This window comes from Drosophila melanogaster, chromosome 3R (assembly GCF_000001215.4).
Source record: "Drosophila melanogaster chromosome 3R".
NCBI lineage: Eukaryota > Metazoa > Arthropoda > Insecta > Diptera > Drosophilidae > Drosophila > Drosophila melanogaster.
Genome location: NT_033777.3, coordinates 18,787,150 through 18,798,380, shown reverse-complemented (window position 1 = coordinate 18,798,380; position 11,231 = coordinate 18,787,150). Strand labels below are relative to the sequence as shown.

Genomic DNA, 11,231 nt, shown 5'->3' with positions numbered 1-11,231 from the left:
CAATGTGTGTACTTTATACTCTTTAAAGAGAGAGAGAGAGAGAGATGAGCATAAAACTAAACAAGTTCCTGTGTGATCAATTGTTGTGCGAGCGCAATTAAATAATTAGCGCCAAATGCGAGCTCTTAGCGCCGCGGAGCAGCAACAGTCTCATTAATCAGAAACGCGCCAGCAGCATGCAAAGTTTGTCAAGCCAGTTTGTTTGCCCAGTTCGTCTGTCAGTCCGTCTCTCAGTCTGCCAGTCAGCCAGGTGCTAATTACACACGTGACGCCGGTTGGCGAGAGGCAAAAACTGGGCTACCTTAGTAGGTACAACTTTCCTGCAACATAAAAAATAAAAAAATCAAATACAACCGAAAACATTCACACACAGCGAGCCTGCGGGCTGAGTCCAAATGCCACAGCCACAGTACTAATTGTTTCAGTTGTTGCTCCCAAAACTCGTGCAGCGTTTATCAACCGGGTCAGAGGTCGCTGGCAACAACATTTTGCAGCGGCATTAGAAAAAATGAAAAGCACCCGCGAATAATTGTCACGGAACAGAAACAAGAAGCTACACAAACGCAGCCAGCTCGTTTGTTCCTATGGCAAAATATAGAGATGGCTACATGAGTTGTGCAAGTTTTAATTAGTTAATTTAACGCCTGGCACCAACAGGAGTCCCGTTGCACGTTGCGTATGAGTAATGAGCGCGCTGGCTCAGTCGGGCAACGAGTCGTATGCGTGATACGGAAAGACGTCTAAATACGTTCACAGAGCAATTAAATATGTTCAAAATGAAATCAAAATGAAATAGGACTCGTAAAGCTAGTTCCAATAGTTTTAGGCTTGCAAAGGATTGATTAAAAAAAAATTAATTTCTACTCGAATTAAATTACATTTAACAAATTAAATCAATCAATCTAAGGTTAAACAATCATTGCTAATTGATCTGATTCATCTGCAATTCATGATTTATACGTGTAATTTTTTTCACTGCACAGAATATGTAAGCCAGCTACCCTTAATGTGTATTTCTTGAAGCTGTCAACATTTTGCCAACGCTTGAACTTTCGCAACAAGCCGAGCAAAACGGTTGCTGGCGAAGGTAGTAGGGGGGGGGGGGTGTAGTGGCAAATGGAGGGATGGGACTTTTGCGGTTGGCTGTGCTAAGTAATTTCCCCTTGCGGATGCAACTAATTACTAAACATTTCGCATAAAATTCGCAACTTGACAGCCTCTAACTGCATGGCTAAGGACACGCGCCCACACCCACAGGACATCAACTTGTACATGTCTATGTGGGTGGGTGGTCTTATGTGGGCGGTGTTATGGTGGTGTTGCGATGTGGGCGGACCAAGGATGGGCGTTGGTGGCATGTTATCAACGAATCTAACATGCGGTTTGTGCTAATTCACTGGCACAACCAAGCCAACCGCCAAACAGACGACCACCGCCCTGCTTAGCGGTCATAAAGTAAGCGCTATTCCCAGATAGAAAGGATGAGATGGAGGAGCTATAAGAGCTGTTGGAGCTGTTGGTGGGAGGTTGACAGCACTTCCGCTGGAGATGATTAGCCGTGCTACCCACACAAGCACTAGCAGACAGACAGTCTACCAACGCCGACTGGACTAGAAATTCAGGCCCAAGCCGAGAAAAATAATCGTAAAATAGCTGAAATTATTTAACACTGTTTCGCATTTAATGCAAAAACTTTTCTTTGGCTGCGTAGAAATTGTTGCCGGAAGTTGGCCACCAAGTTGCAAAGTCGGCAACATGCAACTGGCCGCAAAAACCAACAGTATGAGCGACAAACGAAGCGATTAATAGTGAATACACTGGCAGGAAAGTTTGCCATGCTTATAAGCTAAGTTTATTGGTCCAGAATTAACCAAAAGTGGAGAAACATATTTAGCAAGCTTACTATGTATTTTTTACACAGCTTCCTTATGAATCATACACTTTAAATAAACTGAACCTTTTTTTTTTGGTGACAGAGAGGTACGGATTTTCTCAGTGTGGCATGTATGGCAGTTGCTCCTTGAACCTGCCGCCAAAATAAAGCATTTATCCGTGTTGCAATGGGAGTGCAAAACATGTGTAGTTAAGAAGTACAACCAACGCGTTGTTAGACGTATAATTAACGGCTCGACTCTGGTATATGAGTCACTCCTGGTTGGGGCCAATAGGAAAGGAAATTCCCCGCACCTCAAAAGGGCCAGAAAAGCCCTTCATTGCGCCACTCCCCCCACTTTTCAGCCATCCCATGTAATTGGGCAAAGGGCAGTGTCGACAATTGTTGTTTGTTTATCCACGTTTTAGCGTTGCATGTGTTAATTATATCGCATTACGTTGCCATGTTTGCACTGGCATTTCGAATATGTATTTTCATTTTGCTGCCAGCCAAACGGGGCAAATGCACTCTGGCTGCACCGCGTGGTGTAGAATCCGTATATCCATTTCTTTGGCCACTGGTCAGTGGATCGATTGGAGTTCGGTCTTGTTGGCTTGTGGGCTGTGGGTTGGGTATCCAAAAAATATGGCTAAAACCGGCTTTGTGCCACCGCAGCCAGTGCGTAAACAAACCCACAATATTTGCCTGTGCGGCCAAGAGATGTTCGTTCATTTAAGTTGTATTGATACCCAGTAATCGTAGATGGTGAGGGTATATGGTTTTATTTTGGCTTCTTTGCTGCAAGAACATAATGTCTTTATACCATTAAGAACGAAGATAAAAACTTCAGACTTTAAAGCTACTAAATATATTACATTAAAATTAAGTTTGGCTCATCACAATGAACAAATGTAAACAATCAATATACTATTTATTCAGTATATTGCCGGTTTTTGCAAAGTTAAGAAATTTCAATGTAGCTTTTGAAATCCCCATAGATCATATGTTTCCAAGGACATCTGTGCAGTGATCAAAAAGTGATAATCATCAGCTGTGCACCCAATTCCTGGGTACTTCCCAGTCGGTTATCAAGCTTGAGTCATTCCTTCTTGACTCTTTCTGATTTAGTGGAATCAATGCGATTGGGACTTTGGCTGCGAGATGCTGACGCCGGCGGAACGCTGGCGGTACGCCCAGCAGAGCAGCTGACGCTGCGCTGCCGTCACCGTCGACTGCGGCGTTTTACGAACCTTCCGCGACGACGAACAAGATCGAGCCAACACGCTGAGGAGAAATAAATGCCGCCCAAGAGGCAGCCGCGCAGCTGGAGATGAAAACAAACCCGTCGTGGCGCTCGCAGACACAAGACGCAGTTCGCAGTTCCGAATCGATCGATCCGTGCAGCACTCAAAATCCACATCCACTTCAGTCCACTTCAAAATCGCACCCGAAACCGAGTTTTGAATTTGTGAGAAAAACAAAAACAGAAGAAAAAAAGTAAGAAGAAAACGGAAGCCAACTACTATCGCCGTCGCAAAACGCAAATGAAATTATTATTTTTAATATTATTATTATTATTATTTGCTTGTCATCTCGGCGTGCCACAAAAACACAATTTATTCACCCAATGCAATATAAATAATTGTGGGGAGAGAAAACAACGAGGTAGTGGAAAAAGTGTAGGCGATAAATGGAAAATTGATTGAACAAGTTCGGCATTATCACAGGGGCTTTGCAATCACGCGATCCGGCTGACCGAGAGTTCAATCGAAATCGAGGCATTTACATAACCCTTTCTGGGCTCGCGATGGCCCTTGGGTCACTCGTGCGGACGTGACGGAAATATATGATAACGAAGGTCGAATATTCGACCAGCCACCCACCGAACTTGGGATATGGAAAATTTTCGTATGCCTCTTATTTCGAAAAATTGCGCGACCAAACTGACAAAACTAAGCGGAAAATTTGAACAAACAAGCTGGGGTGATGGGGTTGGGTGTTGGTCAGCGAAAATGCCCCTCCTTTTCGAAGAAATTGAATATCCAACCTGACAATGGCAATAAAACGGCCGATTTGATGTGTGCTTTTTATGGCCTATAGTTTTCGGATTTTGATAAATTAATACGAAACGCCAAATATTGTATTTACGAACTTTTCACATGGTCGGGGCCATTAATTCTGGACTGGACCCCTGGGCTCGCTCATTAGCAATGCAAACGAGCTACCAAAATATAATCTAAACGGTTTTTAGACAAACTTTTCAAATATGCCACATAAAGCGCTAAATACTCGTAGTCAGCTGCCAGTGGAACGAACAGGTTCTCTCGAAAACGCCTCACTCTGACTAATTGAAAACAGATTTCGACCAGGGGGATATTTTACAACAAATACATATATTCATATTTGATTATGTAAATGCATCAACGAAATCACCGAAAAGATCTGTCCAACTTATTCCGGTCCATTCTCTGGTGGCAAATAAATTAGTGTTCGTGTTCGTGTTCGTCCATACAACTACACACTACAAAGACCATATAAATGCGAATCTGGGAAATTAATAACCGATGACAATGGGGACAGGGAGTGCGGGGGCCTTGAGCTTGAGCCCTACATATAGCCAGGTGCAATTACCTGGTCCCCAGTGTGCTGTGTCACAGTTTCCGCAAATTATATTAGTCGCTCGTAGTCGCTCGGCCGGCTTATCCCCCAATCACAATCGCATCAGCATCACCGTTTTCATTTCATTTCATTTTCTTTTCACTTTATTTCCATTTCCATTCCCATACCATTTTCATTTTCGGACCAGACCCCCCCCCCCTCCCCGCAAGGCGAAAAGAGTGAAAATTAATTAGTGCTGTTATAAATACAGCATAACCATTGGGCGGCCAAATCATTTGACATTCAGTCCCCCATCAGACGTGGGACAGACGAGACGACAAGTGCGCGAAAGAGTGACGAATGTTGGGCGAATAATAATACAAAAAAGCCAGCCGAATAGGAGACAACTGAATCTGAAAAGCGGAAAGCGTAAACCGGAATCAAAACAAAAAGTAAAAGATTTTAAAAAAAAAAAAACATATTGTTTGACGCCGGCTAAACAAAATCATCAGCCAGTCACGTGATTATGATTTCGCCTCGTTTTTGAGCCAACAAATAAATACTACACCCGATAAAAATAAATCTCTCATTTTGTGTTAAAACTAAATATTTCATTATTTAAATGGTGAAGTTGTATATTGAAAAAGTAATTAACATGTGTATTCAAAATCAAAATACGATTACTAAATCAGCACATTTTCGTATTGAAAAACATTCAAAAATATTTTTTTTCTTTCTTCGTCACCTCAGTTTTTGCCTATTGGCTACTATAACAAAATCAGCTGCTAGTCACGTGATTATAATTTCGCCTCGTTTTTGTGCCAACAAATAAATATAAATATCTCTAGGTCCACGCAACATGTGCGTTTTTGAACTATATATATTTCATTAGATAAATTCTAAAGATATATTTTCAAAAAGTAATTAACTTAAAAATTCATAATCGAAATACAATTGCCCCTTCAGTAATGAAACAACAATATTTACTTAATGAGAGATACAGATAATTTTTATTCCTTCGTCACCTAAGTTTTTGTCTGTTGGGTACACAATAACAAAGTCATCAGCTAGTCACGTGCTATGATTTTTCACCCTGCCAAAATATCTCAATATCATGTGCGTTTTAAATTATATTATTAGTTGTTGAGTAAAATAAAATGTACATATATTATCGTGCAACCCGGCATTTCTTAAAATCCAATGTTTTCTTATCATAGTTCCGTTTCGAGATTCGGTTTCTTTGGCGATGAAGGAATTTTTATAATATTTTTTTAAAGTTTTATAGAAATTGTTCTTTGTGCCTCCCTCCTCACAAGTTTCGCCTTGAAATGCACTTTCCTATGTCACTGTCATGTTTTTAGCTTTCGCAGTCATTGTTCCTTGTTCTGCACTTTTCCTTTGTTTATCGCTTAATGCACTTGGGATGATACAAAGATATAGGGTATAGAGTAGATCGGCGGGGGAATGATATGTCCGAGTGTCGCGTGTGGGGGCCATTGGCACAAAATTTAAATTCTATTGAAGAGAAACTGGGCAGATAGCCAGAAAATCGGAAGAGTGGCAAAAACAGAAAGATAAATGCATATATACATATACATATATAAAATGATCAGCATATGAACGGATTTTAATGCTACAACGATTGCGGATATAAAACATTTTTGTGTGGCGGTGAAATCAACGATTGATGCGTATTTTTGTCTTCGGCAAATAAAGTTAAAAAGTATTTTTATGTCGCGCTAATTAACAAATCAAACTGTTTCTTCTCTTATTCGCTGACGTACCAAAGACTCAACGAGACGCAACGGATTTTGTGCTAACTAAAATTAGTGACACCTTTTCTTCACGTTTGACTAAGGGTAAGTGTGAATTGATTTCCTTAGATGGGTTTCGATTAAAGACCATGAATCAGGTGAAAAAGTGATTCACCATCGATGGCTATGTACATACATACATACATATGTATAACTGGGGCAGTCTCCCCATTGTGGATGCAACTATTTATCGAGCTTGGTAGTGGGTACTCGTGGGCGCTAAACATGCAAACCCCCTTTGGCAACACTTTTTGCGAACGCGACGCGCGTTTGTCATGCAATTTTAATCGCAATTGCATTTTTAATTTTCCTCTTCCACCTGACGGCGGCAGAAGAGTTCTCTATTCCTCCTCATCCTTCGCGAGCTGGAAAGGGAAAAAAGAAAAATGTGCTCGGCAGTGGGTAAAAAGGGAAAATAAAAGCAAATAAATATTAAATGCAATACACTCAATACCCAGACAGACAGACAACCGGCAGCGAGCTGGCAAGCAAACTGGGCTGACAGTGCGGAAAAAAAGCAGGAGAGGAGCAGCAGGGAGGAGCAGCTGGAAGGAGCAGGGAGAAGCAGGCGGATCAGGGCGGAGGAAGGACCAAGGAACGCCTGGCGGGCTACTAACACATTGGCATACAGGGAATGCGAGATGGGACAGGATGCGAGCTATGCGTTCCATTTGCATAAATCTACATTTTAACTATTTTTTCCCCTTTTTTTCTGTACCCCCCCTCGCATTCTTGTCCATTTGCCCCCCCACCGTACACCCTGTAAAAGAAAAAAGGGAATATGGAGATAGGGGGGTGTGTTGAGCAAGGCCGAAGGACTTGCGGACTAGGGTAACTTGATAAATATTCGCTGGCGTGCTGGGCGTGAAATATGCAACGATATATTTCTTCTTGTGCAACTTATGTACATACATATGTACATATGTATATACCCAGGCAAAAGGAACAACTGTCAACCACCGAGTTGCCGATTGCAATTGCAATCGAAATTGGTTTTATTTTTAGAGCTGCCGCGCTGCTGCTGTCGGCCAACTGAGGCTTTTAAATGAGCTGCATCGATTGAAAGGCTCATATGTCAGAATTTGTGACAAACATGACTAATTAAACATGAGCCCGCATCGGACAGACTGTCAAGCTGGTATTAACATTTATCTGCCATAATAAGGACACTGCGAAAAAAAGTCGATTTTAAGAAAGAAAGTATAAGGAGTTTTAAAAGAATACTTTCGAAAATCTATTCAAACGAAAAAGTTAAAATATGTAACACAACAAATTTACAATCAAATCAAGTTCATAGATGAGTCTATCAGCTTGTTTGAATATAACTAATGTTTATTGGACTAAATGCGTACTTTCGAACATAAATTTATGCTATATTTATGTATTTTTTTTTTTGCGTGTAGCCACGTCGGTTAAATATAACCGCATCGACCACAACCTGCCACCGCACCGCAAGCCAAATAATGAAGTCAAATCCTCACAGCACTCGTAGAGCATATTTCATGAATACTTTATCGAGACGACAGCATTGTTGATGGCAATTTAATGCCGATACTCGACATTTTTTTTTTTTTGTTGCCGTTGTTAATTTTGTATATTCCTGTTGACATCCGACATCAGAAGTCATGAATGAAAGGTTTTTTTTTTTTTTGTTGCTGCTCATTCACCCGCCGCCGCCCCCTTTGAATTATTCCGCTACTTGCCATGCGAACTTTTCTTACGTCGAAGTATAATAATTTTACAAAGTAGTCAATTAGCATAACAACAAACAGGCCCCTTTGCGTGTCAAGTGCACAAGGCGCGAGCTTTACATTGTTTATTCAGCCGACTTTAAGTCTTAGAAATGCATCCATTTGGCTGGCACATACAATATTTCTGCAACATGCAACCTATCAAGTTATTTGTGTTTATGTAAGTTTTATTCTTATACGTTGACACCTATTTAGTTAAGGGAAAGCAATACTTAAATTTGAAATTAATATATAATTTTGAAGTAGTGCAGTAACTGGTGTGTATGAATATCCGCTTTGAGTGAAATCGAAATATTCCCAAAAAATTGAAAAACTCGTTTAAGGAAAACCAACAGCACCACAAGTCACGGGTTATTTTACACATATGTATATCAGCTATCTGTGCAGCAGCATACAATTCTCCTTAGCAATCAGGCAATGGAAAACAGCACATGACCACTATATCAACCACTCGGAAAACAAACCAAACCCGATTGCCAAACCACGTGACTGACTCGATACCGGTTGCTTCAAGACTCCAAGACTCGAAGACTCCACGCAAATAATCTGCAAATTGATTTCCAGTCTGAAAATAGCTTTTCCGAGCGAGACGAAAATAACATTTTGCAGCGGCTCTGTGATTTGAATAGCTCGCATTTAAATACTCGTGCTTGAATATAAAATATGCCTATTTACTATTAAAAATACTGCAAATATGGCAACGTCTGTTGATTGACTTATGGCCTTAAATTCTTGACATTGACACCTCGCGAGTGGCCTGGTTGAATGAACTGTTTGCTTTTCTTAATTATTTGGCCATTGCAGGCGGTAAACAGTGTTAAGTACACAAAAGCCAGAGCTTGTGACTCATGTGGAATACTGCAAGTTGTATTTACTCGGATTTATTTAATAATTGCTAGTGCAGCAATTCCAAAAAACGTGGTAGCTTCTAGTGCTTACTGCTGATTAATTGCCATCACATGAGGGGCGACTTAACTATTTTTGAAACGATTTCGGCCATCGCCCATATACATAGGTGTCATAAAAACTTAATAAACTAGTTCCAAAAGAGCAAAAATCTCGACAGATGCTTGAATACTATAAAGCTTTTGCTGATGTTGTTTTTGGCTAATCAATACAGATCGATGACAGAATTTGCAGACACTTTACGAAAGTTGAACGACTGGCTGGGAGAGTTCGGTTACCTTTTGGGCCAAATGATTGCAAATGACCCAAATTGGATTTAAGTCGATTAAAAACGAGCACCAACAACAGAACAGCATACTTATGCCCCGGCATGCAATCAGAAATCGAATCGGATTGCCATCGAACAAACAAACAGTGGGGCAACATTGAGGAGGGCCATGCATGTTGCAAGGAGCATTTATCAATGAAATTCAATAAAAATACATTTTGCATGCCAGTTCGTTGAACTGCAGTGAGCACAAAAGACAGACGTCCTCGGGCCAAATGCAACTTACCTGTTCTCTGTTCTTTTGCGTTCTGTTCCAATTCATTTGCCTGCCTAAAGAAGCCGGCAAGGAATCAGCGACGAGGCAAACGACTCACAAGATCCCACTTGGCCGTAACTTGACCTGCAGCAAGTTCTGCAAGGCACTGCAATCAGACAGCCGTGATAAATGTGACAACAACAGGCCAATAGGCGGCATCCAGCTGGGCATCACATCCCATTCGCATTTCGCATCACCGACCGATCCCGATCCACTCCTTTACACTCGCCTGACTGCACACTGAGAGAAAAGTAGTGGCAGTATTGGGGGGAATCGATTTAAAGTTCATAGAGTATTACTCAAAAATTATGAACATAAAAAGCTTTTGGGAAATCCCTTATGAACCAGATGAACCAGATTCTTCTCCCTTGAGCAATAAGGTGTCAGTCTGTTATGAAAGGCTGCAACTTTTCTCTCAGTGCCCCCACCAGCCCGCGTCTTGTCATTTCAATTCAATTTGGCCAAAGTTGAGCTCCAGTCGCTGTGCCGCTTAAGTGCAGGCCCAATTCCAATTCCAATTCCAGAAACACCCAGCTCCGCACCAGCGGACCATCCTCAACAATATTATAAACAGGCGTCTTAGTCGTGGTAGTGTGCCTGCTCGTATTTCAACTTCTGCCTAATTGTTGTTGGCATGGCGATGGTGATGGCGATGGCGATGTGGATGTGGATGGTGACGGCGTCGCGACGCCGCCTGAATATTATTCCCGGCTAATGCGCTCCGGCTATTTGATGTTGAATCGCCGGGGCTACGTGCATAAAATTGCGGCGATCTTTCCCTCTAATCATAAACTCGGGCATGGTTCGCATTTTAATTGCACATTGATGGCGCAGAAAGTGGCGCTGCATGCGACTTAAACTTCAACTGGATTTGGCAATTTAATTCTATCTTGGATTTAAGATTTAAGACCACATCCCTTGCCGCCCAAAGCAACTGGCTTAAACCGAGTTGTTCTACACATTGAATATGAAATTACACAAACTTTTGGCACCCTTTCGTTAACTCTGATTGCCACAATCAAAGGAGCGTCTGCAGTTGCACTGCTCGTGTTGCAAATAGGTCCAACATGGCCCACAAACACAAAAACACACACACACTGAGTCCCCCGAAGAGAAATGAAAAAAAAATCCATAACAAAGTAATCAATGAGCGGGGTGGGTGGGAATGGGGCGAAGTGTGTAACCCAGAAGCGCCAGACGGAAGCCGAACCCAGTTTCTTGTGGCTTCCAGTTCTGTACTGTTTGGCCAACACGCTAAGCAGACAGCGAACCAACCCAGCAGACCCGGCCAACTCGAGCGAAATCAAATCCGGAGTCCCCAGTAAGCACTGAAAAGCACTGAAAAAATCAAATACCCAAGTTTGGTGAACCTCATCGATTCGAAACGATTCCTAATTGGTTGTCCTCTGAATATCTTCATATAAAGGATATCTACATCTTGCTACTATAGCAAGGTATATCATTTTATGATAAAATTTATACCTTGAGTGAATGAAGGTGTCCCCTGTTTTTTGTAGTGCATCCCCGCCCCGTCCGACATTCGGGCTTCCCTTTTTGAGCAGCTTCTGCCTTCTGCGTCACTTGAACAACAAAAACAAGGATTGCAGCAATGAAGTGGCAGTGTTGCTGATAGTTTTGTGGCAAAGTTTGCAGCGCTGAATGCCCTCCTCCAGTTATCAGACTTGCATTTGCTTTGCTCTATTTG

General features: G+C 41.7%; 1 protein-coding gene across 5 annotated transcripts in view; it reads left to right on the top strand.

Annotated features, from left to right (window-relative positions):
* Positions 1-3,211: 3,211 nt before the first annotated feature.
* The window catches only part of CG7720 (uncharacterized protein), a 35,934-nt gene continuing 27,914 nt past the window's right edge, over positions 3,212-11,231 (top strand). For 2 of the 5 annotated variants that reach the window (NM_142496.4, NM_001170178.2), the window contains exons 1-2: positions 3,212-3,370; positions 6,261-6,330. The gene's annotated coding sequence lies outside the window, so the exon portion shown is untranslated. Of the gene's footprint in view, positions 3,371-4,547; positions 4,924-6,032; positions 6,331-11,231 lie in introns of those variants that run through there. The other 3 variants (NM_001170179.2, NM_001300470.1, NM_001170180.1) reach the window with 3 other exon arrangements.